This window comes from Malurus melanocephalus, unplaced genomic scaffold, assembly GCF_030028575.1.
Source record: "Malurus melanocephalus ecotype Western Australia unplaced genomic scaffold, MMel_1.1 scaffold_44, whole genome shotgun sequence".
Taxonomy (NCBI): Eukaryota; Metazoa; Chordata; class Aves; order Passeriformes; family Maluridae; genus Malurus; species Malurus melanocephalus.
The window spans coordinates 804,667-817,528 of NW_026623276.1; positions in this window are offsets into that span (position 1 = coordinate 804,667).

Sequence of the window (12,862 nt, forward strand, 5' to 3'; positions counted from 1 at the left end):
TCAGCCRCAGCACCATGGCCAGTTCCTTAAAAATCTGATAGTTATGGCGTCACAGTCATGTGCTGTGAGGGTTTTTCTGAAAAGAATTCCTGTCAGTCATTCAAAAYAGTAGCACTGAAAGGTGAGGGGATGCCCTAAGCTGGAGGGAGGAACTTCTTCAAATCATCCTGCATTTCCGAGCCTGGATACTGAAGGGCTTGGCAAATACCAAGGTTGTGCTCTTGAGCGGCTCTTGACCAGGCATGAACCACATGCCCTCCTTTCTCTGTGAACTGATTCAAAAAGAGCTTGTGATGACTTACTTCCTAACTTATGCAGCAAAATTCAGTAATCTTGTTTGATTTTTTTTTTCTTTTGTGAGGAGTGTTTTCATAATAATTTTGGAAATCCAGGTAGAAATGTAGCTGAGTAGATGGGTGGATCATTTTTATCCCCATGGTCGAAAACCCCTTTTAAGAACACATGCTGCATAATGAAGCATGACTTCTTTTTGCAAACTCTCTCTTGGCTCTTTCCCAGAGCTTTGTATTTTATCTTTACATCCAACACTTCTGTTCTCACAGGCCTRTCCATATTCTCGTGGAACCTATAAAAGTTGATGTCCCATGCAGGAAATACCAAGCGTAGCACCARTGCTGTGCCCCTTGTACTTCTTGTTCCTACATGTCTCCAAGTATTTCAAAGTGAAATGYTTGTAATACTTCCAGGGGAGTCATCTGCCTTCCTGAGAATGTTCAAAAACTTGCATTTCACAAACTTTAGCATAATAGTCAATGCCCCTTCACAAGCTATATGTTGTCACCAGCTTTCCAGTAGGACACATCACACCCATTTCACTGTTAAAACTTGTCAACAATGGCTTCTACTCTGTAATTATATAAAAAATGAAGCAAGTTACAAAATAGGCTTGTATCTATGTGTGTTTTTGTGCAAAATTTATTTTCACTACTGGCTTAAGCCAGTACTACTGGGAGATAGTGAACTATGTTATATTCTTTCATGTGCTCCATCTTCTGTGTTGGCTGAGTTTTGAAGGATCATGTTTAAGCAACCCAGTTGTCATGTGSTTGTTTGGCACGTGCAAGGCTGGTGGGGACAGGCAATACAGAAGCAGCCTAATGGCTCATTAAAGTGGGCACCCAGTTTGTACTATCAATGGTTTTGATGGGAGAGGGAATCAATAGCAACTATCYATATTGGACCTTTCTGCAGAAGAATAAACATTGAGGACTACTGTGCCTGCATTACTGCATGGAGGARTGATGTACCAACAGATCGCTGGTGACATTTTTAAGCTTCCAATTAGGTGGTGAATTGGGGCACTGTAATCCTTTGATGTTGCTGTTGATGTCAAACAAATTATGAGCACACTTTGGTCAGGTCATTTTTGTAGTTAGTAAAATCTTATCTACTACAGCAGATCAAAGGGAAACATGTTTGTGCCATTACTGAAAATTTATGCTTTCTTAGGTAATGATCATACATTATTATATCTTATTATTTTCTGTCAGCCAAACACATGCTGGCACAATCACAGCWGTTCAGCTTGCTGTGGTTTTACTGAAGAGCTGATTTTTAGTCTGAACTTTTTTATTTTACTCGGAAATATTTACTACCTAATGCTTGGAAATATTTATCTCTAAGAGAAGGAAATATAGTGAGGTAATTAGCTGATAGTGAATTTATTTGCTGTCTGTTTAAAAAATTATGCCTTATCAGTCRAYAGGCTTGAGACACACTTTTGAGAGATAAGTGCCTGTGTTTAAATTATAGGAGGCCTCCTAAGTGTGACTTAGGGTATGTGAACACTGACAAGCATCCCCTCATTACTGCAGCATTAATGTTTGCCATTTTCTTCCTTTATCAAACCCCAGCATACTCTCAGAGGTGAAAATTTGCTAAGTACCATGATCAGTTTGCAGTAAKGTTTTTTCCCCTCTCCATCTGTACTATCTTATATTTGTTGCTATAAGCAACAGTCCTTTGAATTGCTGTATTTATAAAGCTTTAAAATAGGACAGATCAGAGCACACAGTCTTTGTGACAGGCAATTTTTCTCTGTTTTCTCCACTAAAAAATAAAAAAAAAGATGGCCTGTGGGAAGATATGCTCCCTCACCTGGATTTACAGTAATCTTTGTTCCTCCAGAAGCCTGGAGTTTGTTTGCCTCTTCAAGGACAATCTTTTTAAAACTGGCAAAAGGAGGAGGCCATGTGTCAAAACTGATTAAATGTGTCAGATGTGATAATCTATTGCAGAGGTCTTTCTAACCCTGTGTTTTCAGCATCCATGTTGRGATGAGGGAAACTTGGCTTTCTTTCTCAGGCTAAGCAAGTTGCAGTCTTGTCAGAATTCTTATAACTTCAAATGCAGATGGTATCAAGCTAAGACCACCCTCCATGCACATTTTAGGAAATTATTAATATTTCCCTGAAATATTGAAGTTGCCAAGTGTGAGTAAGCATTCAGTTTCATTGGTTTGTTTAAAAAGGAGTTTCAGAAGAGCTGCATTTTCACTGGTGATTGTGTRGTTGCTTTTTATTTTATGTAGGAAAAGCTGAATTTCTGACAGCTTTTGGGGGGATTCTTATGAAATGCCTTTGCTTTTCATACTCCTTCAGATATGGACCACAAGTTGCAAAAACAGCAGWAGTTTTTATAAGATGTTAAAGCAATTGTGTTTGTCTAGAGGACAATTTACTAGAAATTAGCATCCGTCTCCTGACTGGAGATATAATKCAATAGGAAATAAACATCTCAGTATAGTCAGAAAAAAAAAACCAGCTTTACTGATTATACAATGTGCAGGGAATATGATTATCATGAAATGTCTCCAGAAGCTCTGTTTATGAAATCATAATAAATTTACATCTTTACCCTTTCATTACTTTTTTCAGATATATTATTTCAACATGAGCAGTACATGCAAATATTAATTTKAAATATTAAGATTCATAATTACATCTTTAATATAATTATATTAAAAATAACTTTTGGAACATTAATATATGTGTAATTTTCTTTAACAGCTTGATTGCATAAAAGAACTTTTATTTATGTTGTCATGGCATGATAATTTAAATTAAATTAAGCACACTGGTGTCAATCCAAAGTGGAAAGAGAATCAAACTGTTAAAAAATGGTTTGGTTGAGAGACTGTGAATTATCCCCTTCATAAATGATAAATTTCTCATTTTTATTTTGGTAGACTGTAAGTTTGTCCAGCCTTTGTAAAATGTTACACCTATTCAATACAATGAAAAAAAAATAGTGTWGTGTTTCAAATGAGCTTTTAAAATGACTGTAAGGGACAATAAATGCAGCTATTTTTATTTCAGAGATTCTSTATCTAAAAGAATACCTTATATGAGATATCATATTATCTGTAATTGCTTCTTGTTTTATTTTGCAAAAAGCTAATCCTATTTCTGATATAGCAATTTTTCTTTGTCATTCAGAGGAGTGCATAGTTTGGATGATGCTYAGTAGAATCAAATCAAACAACAGTTCTGAAGCTTGGCTGCTTCCCAGTCTTGTTCTCTCAAAAAAGGACATCTTTAGAAGTAAAAGAACAAGAATGAAGTCAACAACAAAGAAATAATAAAAGAGTTCAAGCTAAACTGTATTTTGTGGGGTAGGATTAGGGGGTGGCTGCAGGTGCAGCTGAGCTGTCAAGTCTAACAGGAAGGGGCTTGTGAGCAACTGAGGGCAAGCTGCAGGTGGAAAAGCTCATTGCTGTRTTGCTACTGTGGAACAGTATCTTTGAGTCATCTGTTAAAAATAGTGAGTATAGAAAGGCTTCGAAGTAAGCTTTGTCTTAACATTCCTCTCATGCATTTCTTTGCTGGGGAAGAAAAGGAAGAAGGAGAGAGGTTTGCTTGGCGTTGGTCTGAGCTTTCAAGTAAAGACCAAAGATGTGCACAACTGAGTGAGCAGMTCCTGTCCCAGGCAACTCCCTACTTTCCAAGGCCTTCTTGAAAAAACAGGTTTTGGCATGTGAATAATGCTTAGGAAGTTGTCTTCCTTACCCAGAGTATATGGGTCAGTGGTTTGGTTTCTGAGGAAATTAGGATTTGGTCACCTTCCTGTGTTGTTGATGAGTTGAGTGTATAGGTGTACAGGGAAGGATTTTTGCAGGAGTACAAGTGGTACTTCCCCAAAAATGCACAACTTGGGAAAAAATTCTCTCATTCCTTCTGCTACTGCCCACATCTGAACCTCTTAAAATTATGCTTTTGTCCATGAGCCAAAAGAAAACWTTTTCTGTTATCCTGCTGCGTTTTTCTAAGCAGGGTATTGCCAGTCATCAATGGGAATTTTGAAGGGCTCAACATTTTCCACTACAACCAATCCAGCTGGTCCAACATCAATATAATAATTTCTCTAAGAGCAAATTTAGGGTCACCAGCTCAAGTACTAACATAAATTTTATCAACATAGATCTCAGAGCTTACATCCTCTTGCTGCACCTTGTGATACCGTAACAAACTACTTCAAACTACCTCAGAAATACCTACATAGTGCTGCAGTCTGTAGCAATCTAGACAAAACCAGTATCAAGTTTCTCACAAGYTTTAGAAGTTTTGCACTTAACCAGTTCTGAAAACAGTAGCTTACCCTAGACTAAGGTTGTTTTCTGTTGATAAATGATAGCATAAGCAAGGCTCTTACCTCCTGACCTTGATTGTGTTTTCATTGATTGCTTGATTTAATTCCTCTGTGTTCCATACTTCTTTTTCTTCCACCCTTTCTCCCAAAGCTCTTTTTTGAGGGGCTATTTTTAAGATAGTTATCTTCCTATGGCCAGTTCATTCCCCATCGCTGATACTCTTTCAGTCTCTGGAAAGAGGCACTAACAGCACAACATTTTCTGTCTCCAGGACATTATGCATCGTTCTCTGCACCAATGTGGACATACAGGACTGTGTATAAACCGGAAAAATAAACAATGGGGGCGAATATTCTATGAAATGGATTCAGTTTGGAGTGGTTTTGTGTGTTTGACAAGGAAATATTCGAATATGAGAGCAAATGTCATGCATAGGCAGTTGTAGAACTCAAAACAGCCTTGCTTTGGGCAATACTGTTCCACATATGCATGCACTTTATGACTCTTTCTGGCTGAATATAATTCTAGAAATTGTAAAACCTTTTGAACCCACCTCTGTTGGATAACAATTGGAGAGAGTTGCTCTGTCAATAAGTGTTTTGAAAAGGCAAAATAGATTCACTTGTCAATTTAAAAGATAGAGTAAGTGAGATGGAACTTRGGAATCTGGCATTAGAACTATTGATTGTAGTGTTCCTCAATGTGAGAGGCAGTCAGCATGAAGCTCTTAAAATATCTGATATTGCTCTGCAGACTAGGACAGACTAAAAAGGCTTTCCTGATTTTTCCCTGGCAATGTTTCCAGTTTCTCACAGAATAAGAACTGCAAGGAATGAACTGGTAGATAGGTGTWAATGTTGATTCAGTTTAGGTCACCTGAAAGACATTTTTATAAATCTGCAGACAATCAGGGTACTGTAACAATGGCAAGAAGGTTAAGAGAGATTCCACCTTTTTTCCTAGTGAAAGAATAAGAACTTGAATGTGTTCCCAGAGGGGAAACCTACAATGAGACATATAATTTGGTTAATTTTTTTTAAGCTACTAAGGAACTGGGGAGGAGGGGTTGAAAAATATCCTCTTTTTCAATCATTCAAATTGATCATCATCCTAACAGTCAACTCAGYTGAAATCCAGTGGAACATAAACATTTAATCATTAAATTAGTAATAATTTTGGTACCTCTGAATATCTTATCTTTCTATTCTTGCATGTGCCTTTCTATTTTTGAAAGTTTGGCATCTAGGCTTTGTGCCCAGATGACTAAGAGTTGGTAAATTGTTTTTGCTTCCATCCTGGAAACCATGATCTATTCTGCAAGGAAAGTTAACATTATGAAGTTCCATACCATCTTCTCTGTGATAAAGAGTCCATGCTCTGTTCAGGGTGGCTGYTTATTACACCACATGGAGCATTAAAAGTCAAAGGGGGATACTGTTTCTTAAAACTGCCTAAGTACTTTTCTGCATGTACTGAAAAAATATCTTGCAGAAGAGACTCTGAAGTATTAATYTGTTGTAATGATACTATTTTTCTTGACCTTTCTGGTGAAATCTATTTTAATCAGAAATGCCGTTGTCCCACTATCTATGTGAAAACCAATCTAACTCACTAAGGACAATCCCTTGGTTGTGCAAAACCAAATTAAATCAAAATATCTGACAAATATTCTGACCAATCTGATTCAATCCCGACTGAATTCCATTCCTTATCCATCYCTTCATCTTGCAGTCAAAGTGAGCTCTGTTGAGGGAGCTCAGCTGCATCTGTTATTAAAGCATTTCCTGCTTCAGTAGCATTCCCCCTGCTTTAGCTGGCTTTTTTTTCATGCACTTATACTGTGAATCAGGGCTTTGTTCCATTAATGCATTGCCATCAAAAAAAGACTCCTAATACTGTTATGGTGCTGCTGTTTAATGCAGAGGTCACTGCAGTATATGGGAAGTCCAACCAATAATCTAAGACTTACTGTTTCTAGGCACTGTACATATATATTTAAATAAATAAATAAATAAATAAAACACACACACACACACACAAAAAAAAAAATAGGGAGAATTGTTAAAACAAATGCAGTCATTAAATGAATCCTTAAAAAACTGTGATCCAGTCCCCTACCACCAAACCTAGCACATATCTCCTTCACACGACAAAAACAAAATGTGTATCTTATGAACACGTAGACATAYCAGCTGGTTCTGTGCAGTTCTCTGGATAGGTAAAGGAAGGTGAAATGCATCATTAATTGTGTTGTAATCAACATGTCTTGTACTTACAGAAAGTGAGTCATTGGCAAACTAAACTGTGCAGTTTATTTGCAGATTGTGAAAGCACAAGCAATTTGAGAGAGGAAAAAGTAGGAAAATAATTAATCATCCTTCACTKCAGAACCCTCTGCTGGTGATGGAATGCAAACTCCTCTTGCATCTGAAAAGCTTACTTGAGTCTAAAGACACTGAAGAAAGCAGKACTGTCCTATGGCAGTGGGCTGTCACATCACTACCAACATCAGTGCAGCTTTGCACAGGCAAAATTGCAATGTACTTATACCCAGATTTCATGTATGGAAACGTTGGGACTTCATGTATATGCATGCAACTAACTTAAAATACTAGATGAACAGTTAAAATGGAGTGGCAAGGACTCCTTTATAGGATTCACATAGCTAGGATTTGGAGAAGTACATTTATGTAGATGCTCTATAGAATATAAAGCCCCATGAGGGCCCTGCATATGAAATCAAATTTTGGGGAAAAAGTTTTAAACTGGGTTGTTAAAAAAAGACAAACTGCTAATTTTTTGGTTCAGGAATTAAAAAAAAAAAAAAAAAGAAAAAAGTATATTGATATTTGAGTTGGAATATTTATAATTTCTTTCAAATCTTATGATTACTTTGAAAAATGTTTTAACTTTCTCAATATACTTCTATGCAGTTATTAAATATAGCAGAGTTCCAAGACGTGGGTGGACAAGTGCACAACACAGATTCTTTTGATACTTTTTTCTTGTATCAGAGAGAAACAACTCAGAAATSCATAGGACATCTCTGTCTAGATAGTTGCAAAGAGGCTACGCTGCTTGTCATGCTGCTGAACAACTTGTGAGATTCAGAGCAGCCTCAAAAACACCATCCTCCTTGTTGTTATCAATCCCTTGGCTTTTGATTGCAGTCCTAACAGCTTCCACTTCAGTATTGCTGATGAAATTGTCAATTACAGCACTTCAGTTCATCTCTCTGTGTGGAATGCCACACCAGTGAAGTGGTTTCAAAACAGATGCGATAGCAGATCGATATTTTACATACAAAATTCTTTATTCATCAGGATTTCTGTTTCCTAGCATTTAAGATCTCAAGATACTGTGTGGTTTTCAATAGTTTTCTGCCTGTCACGAGTTGAAACTTGTCAACTGTATCTTTTTTACCTTCAGAATGGAAKAAATTGTTGGGGGGAAATGTAATTTCAGAAAAAGAGATTTTAATTTTGATAGTGAGCAATTAAGAGGTAGAAAAGATAACTACTTGTATGGATGAGKTAGATTGGCTGTAGGTCAGTTATTCAACCTTCCACATCACACTAGGTGGACCTTTGGGAGCTGAAGTAGAAAATCAGCCCTCCCACCATGGCAGCAGTTCTATGGCTTGGATCTTCTTTGACCTTCCCCGTTTTGATGTCTGTTGCAATGCAATGCAAGAATACCTTGGAAAACACTGAAGAACATTCTTTTGGATAATTATTCTTGAGGGAAAAAAGTTCTTCCCAGATAAAAATTGTGTTACTGGAGCGCAGCTGAGGGTGATGAGGATGTAAGGAAACTTTGGTTATGGTTACAGTCAGCTCTGGTAAATGGCAGAGGTTACTGTATAATTTTTTGTTGGCTYGGGCAACCTTAACACACCATGCTTMTTGATTCTGATAAAGGTACTGCACAACAGTAATTCTGAGCAATGAACTCTTMCTTGAGTTCAATAACCAGGATTTTAGTATCTATGTTTCTTGTCCTGATGTGGTTGGTTTGAAAGTTTTGTTAGAGATTGTAATCAGCAGAACAGTAGATACGTTACAGTCAGGCCTGGTTCAGAGGTTTGACTGGATTGTTCATCTGGTAAACCAGAACCTCAATTGAAAATCTGCTTTTACAGAAAGCCACAAAATGTACAGCCAACTAACATGGCTAATTTTTACCAGCCTAGTGATGAAAACAAAATCAGGTGAAAGAAAATCATGGTGATGGTGTTTGGTGATGCTCTATTTTACCAAGTTGTATGCAACTGTAATAGCAATTTCTTTATAAAAGCAATTCGCAGTGAATATGAATTGTGAGCAGTGATGTCATGGATGTGATGTTTTTATACAGAGTGCATTAAAAATCTTTATCTGTGACTCATTCTGGTTGCAAATGCAMAATCAGGCTCACAATTTTATTTCTTCAGGCTACTCAAAAAAAAAAWAWAAAWWRYKMKKRRRMKMTWTWWAAAMMCMYMWMRWKWTAYWYKTKTYTYKKRSASARARMSMSWRKWSWYWKTRKMKSYRYRYSMMAAAAAAARGSYTTTTTTTTTYYKRAARKTTTTTTTKTTYGTTTTCTGTTAAATTTATTTTAAAATAACATCTATTGTGTCAACTTCTTAGGGGAACTTACCCATTTTTAGTGCTGCCACATTTTAAGTGCCAACTGAAGTAGTTTGATTGCTTGAGGCCAGAAGTCTAATTGAAAAATGATTAATAAAATTAATCCAGCATTCASTGTAGTGCTTTGAATTTTCATGACAAGCTTTTGTTTCTTCAAGTCTTTACACTTGACTCATCACTTTGTTTTTAACTTTYTGATAAGAGGAACTTCAGTGGAGAMRTCTGTGAGTTTAAATGAAGGTTCTTCCCATGTGAAGATTTCTTTGCAAAGCAGTTTAGGATTTATGGATGGACAGTCTGACCACTCAAGCCATGCCTGCAATGCACCATAATTAGGAGTTTTGGGTGCCAGCATATTTAAGTGAAAGCTMCCATTAAGTGATGGATTCTGTATGACAATCAGATGCCAAACACCTGGACAGGCACGGTTTGTCGAGTAAGTCTGGAACACGAAATGCATTTACCAAAATCATGCAGATCTACACATTTGATGTTTGTGTTACAAGTGGCTGCTACAACAGGGAGTAATCCAAGTKCTGGAGAACTTAGATACTGTATTGTTCTGGTATTTTGAGTTCAGTAACCCAGAATAAAAGTATCTCTGAACYGATGTCTTCTGTAAAGTAGCAGACAGAAGGCAATATTACCAATCAACAGTTCAGAACGCAAAGGAACAAAGTGAACACATTCAGACATTCAGCCAGCATCACACAGAGACAGTGCCAAAGACATTAATTGCTTATTTTCCCAGYGCATTTATTAATCACTTCCTCAAGAGCTTATGTTAAAAAAAACTCTCAGAATYATCCATCACTGAATATGTTACTTTATAAATATTACTGCATTTTAAATAGGACTTTAGAGACACAGAGTTAACAAAAAGAGAACTTTAAAAGTTAATAGCAACTAAGTTGCAAATATGAGAAGAACTTTTCTAGAGGGTTAGGAAGTATGTTTGTATGGGTTGGGAAAATTAAAACAGAAAATWCTCTGTGCTTGTTCAGGGAATTTGTGGAATTTTCTCATATCAAGAATTGATTTCTCTGTTAGTCTTTAATTCACTAAAATTGGACAAAAAAGGCAAGGGCCATCTGAAGAAACAACCTGATACTTTGAGGATGGTTTTYCATCCTGAGGTTGTTTGCCATTATGCAAAATTTCCCAAGTCATCTGTCAAAAATCCTATGAATATATTTAGGATAATGCCAGTTTTTTTACAAAATCTTCATTGTGAGTCATCCACCATGTAGCACCCAGTATGTCATTATAAGCCTAAACAATAAAAGTTTTTGTAGTATGTCATGAAGATTCATCTGCTTAGAGTATTTTCTGAAACCTGTGGGACTTCTGCAAGATTGACTAGCCAAGAGACACTAAAGTCACCTGTTCTTGTGAAAACTTATTAACTAATTTTTCATAACCATTGAGTTAGAACTCTGATTTACATCTCATTTTAATATTCTCTGTGAAAGATAGTGCTCTTAATGCCTTCCAGAATAATAAAACTCAGATTTGTGGACACTTGGCCCTAATTATAGTAAACAATATAAAATACAGAATATCTGAAAAGGTTTTCCCTTGGTTGCCTAAGAACCAGACCTTAAAGAGAACTTCATAAATAATAAATAATTAAAACAAGGCTAAGTTCTCAAACTAATTAAGAGAAGATTCACAAAAATGAAGTAGAAAAAGGGCTAATACTGTGTCAGAGCAAATTAATTGAAAATTGCATATTAACTCCATTGGACTTTATGGGTATTTTTAGATGAATTTAACAGTGGTATTGCAAGATGGTTTTGGCTTATCMTATAATGCATTGGTCAGATTTTTCAGCATTCTCTATATGTAAAAAATGTGAAAAAAGCCTTATATGTTGTGCTATTAAATCATCTCTGCAGGCTGTTTTGCGTACACTGGAAGGCTGAAGAAAATAAATCCATAGAAAAATCAGAAACAGAAATGCATCTCTTCATAAAGTTGCATTARAACTCCCTTTTTTCCTCATATGCAAAACTTTTGATATCATAGAAATAACAGTATCTAAGAGTGTTAATATTCTTACTTATGATGATGAAKGTTAACTTCATTTTTCTTCTTTTGTCCCATTCATTCGTTTTACCTTTTAATACCTGGTTGTACATTGAAACTATCATTATTGCTCATTTTATAATTGAAAGTCATGGCAGAAGTATTTTGGAAGGGTTTYGCTTTCACCTACAGAATATTCTAACTAACTTTCTTTCTTTGTTGTTAAATATCAAGTCTTTAACTTTTGGCATAAATTATGTGCAGGTTCTTTTTCTACTCATCTGTTGCAGGTGTTTTCATAGAACTCAAAGTAGCTTTAGTCTTAGAGCAGCAGAGCTCCCTGTCCTTTCTGCATGTTTCATACCACTAGATGATTTCCCCTGCTTTTTACCGTCGCTAGGTACTCTGTTCCATTTGCTTCATCCATTTATTCATGATTTTGGACTTGGAAGAAGTGATAAATGCTGTCTCCTCTTTATCACTCAGCTCTTAAGTKGTTCTGACAGCAGAAACTGCTGTTCCAGTTAGAGCAGGTTCATTAGGTCATCAGAAAGCATTATCAGGAGCACCTTTTCACTTCCAGCCTTACTGCATTAAATGCWGTTGCATCAAATGATTCCATTCATTAATTGGTCTAAGGCAGCAACCACCAGAGCTTGTAATAACACACGGAAGTATTCTGTCACAGTGGATGCTGAAATTATTACTTCTCATTTGCAATTCAATGCAACTGTCATTTTTTTCCTTGCAGTTCTGCCTCTTTTTGCCATATGTTCTCCTTAATACAAGCAGTTTTTGCGGCGCTTTTAGTATCATTCATTCACTCCATCTCTTGCTTCTGTCGCTCACTGTGGAGCAGGCTTTCTGCAGCTACAGCCCCCTGATTGCTCCCTATAACTGCTTTCCCTTTTTGTTTTCCCTGAAGAAGGAAGTTCACCAGCAACGTAGGCTTCACCATTATGCAGTTCTTTTTTTTTTTTGTTATATTTGTACAGTTTGCAGCTGTAGTTGAATGTTATATAAATGATTAATTAGCACTTATTACTGTTTTACATTTTCTAAGTACTGCACAAACTAACTAATCAAGCAGTCAATAAATGAATTAAGCAAAAAAACAGCACACAGTTACAGGAGTTGTGTTTTTTCTTTGACATTTTCTTGCATACTGGTATGCTCTGAAGTCTATAATTAAAAAAAAAAAAAAAATGTATAAAAGTTCTCCTGATTAGATGATTTTTTTTTCAATTTTGTCGCAGTAAAATGTAATTGAAAACCAGTGCTTGTGTGGTTAGATGTAATAAACCTGATTACATTGTGTGGGTTTTTTAAAAGCTCTTTACTTCAACCTATGTTCCCAAGGAAATCAACATCAATATTTGCAGCCTGTGTGAGCAGCAATAGGCCAGGAGCAAATTCCAGGGGCTAAAGTTCATGAATCGCATTCATGATTCCATAACATTGTCTTGATATGTCCTGCTTATTAGCACAAAATAAAGAGAAAAATATTTGTAGGGTCAACCTGATGGTATTGCCTGGTTTGTTTTTTTTTGTTTTGTTTTGTTTTTTTTCAAAAAAATCATAATTAATTAATATTATT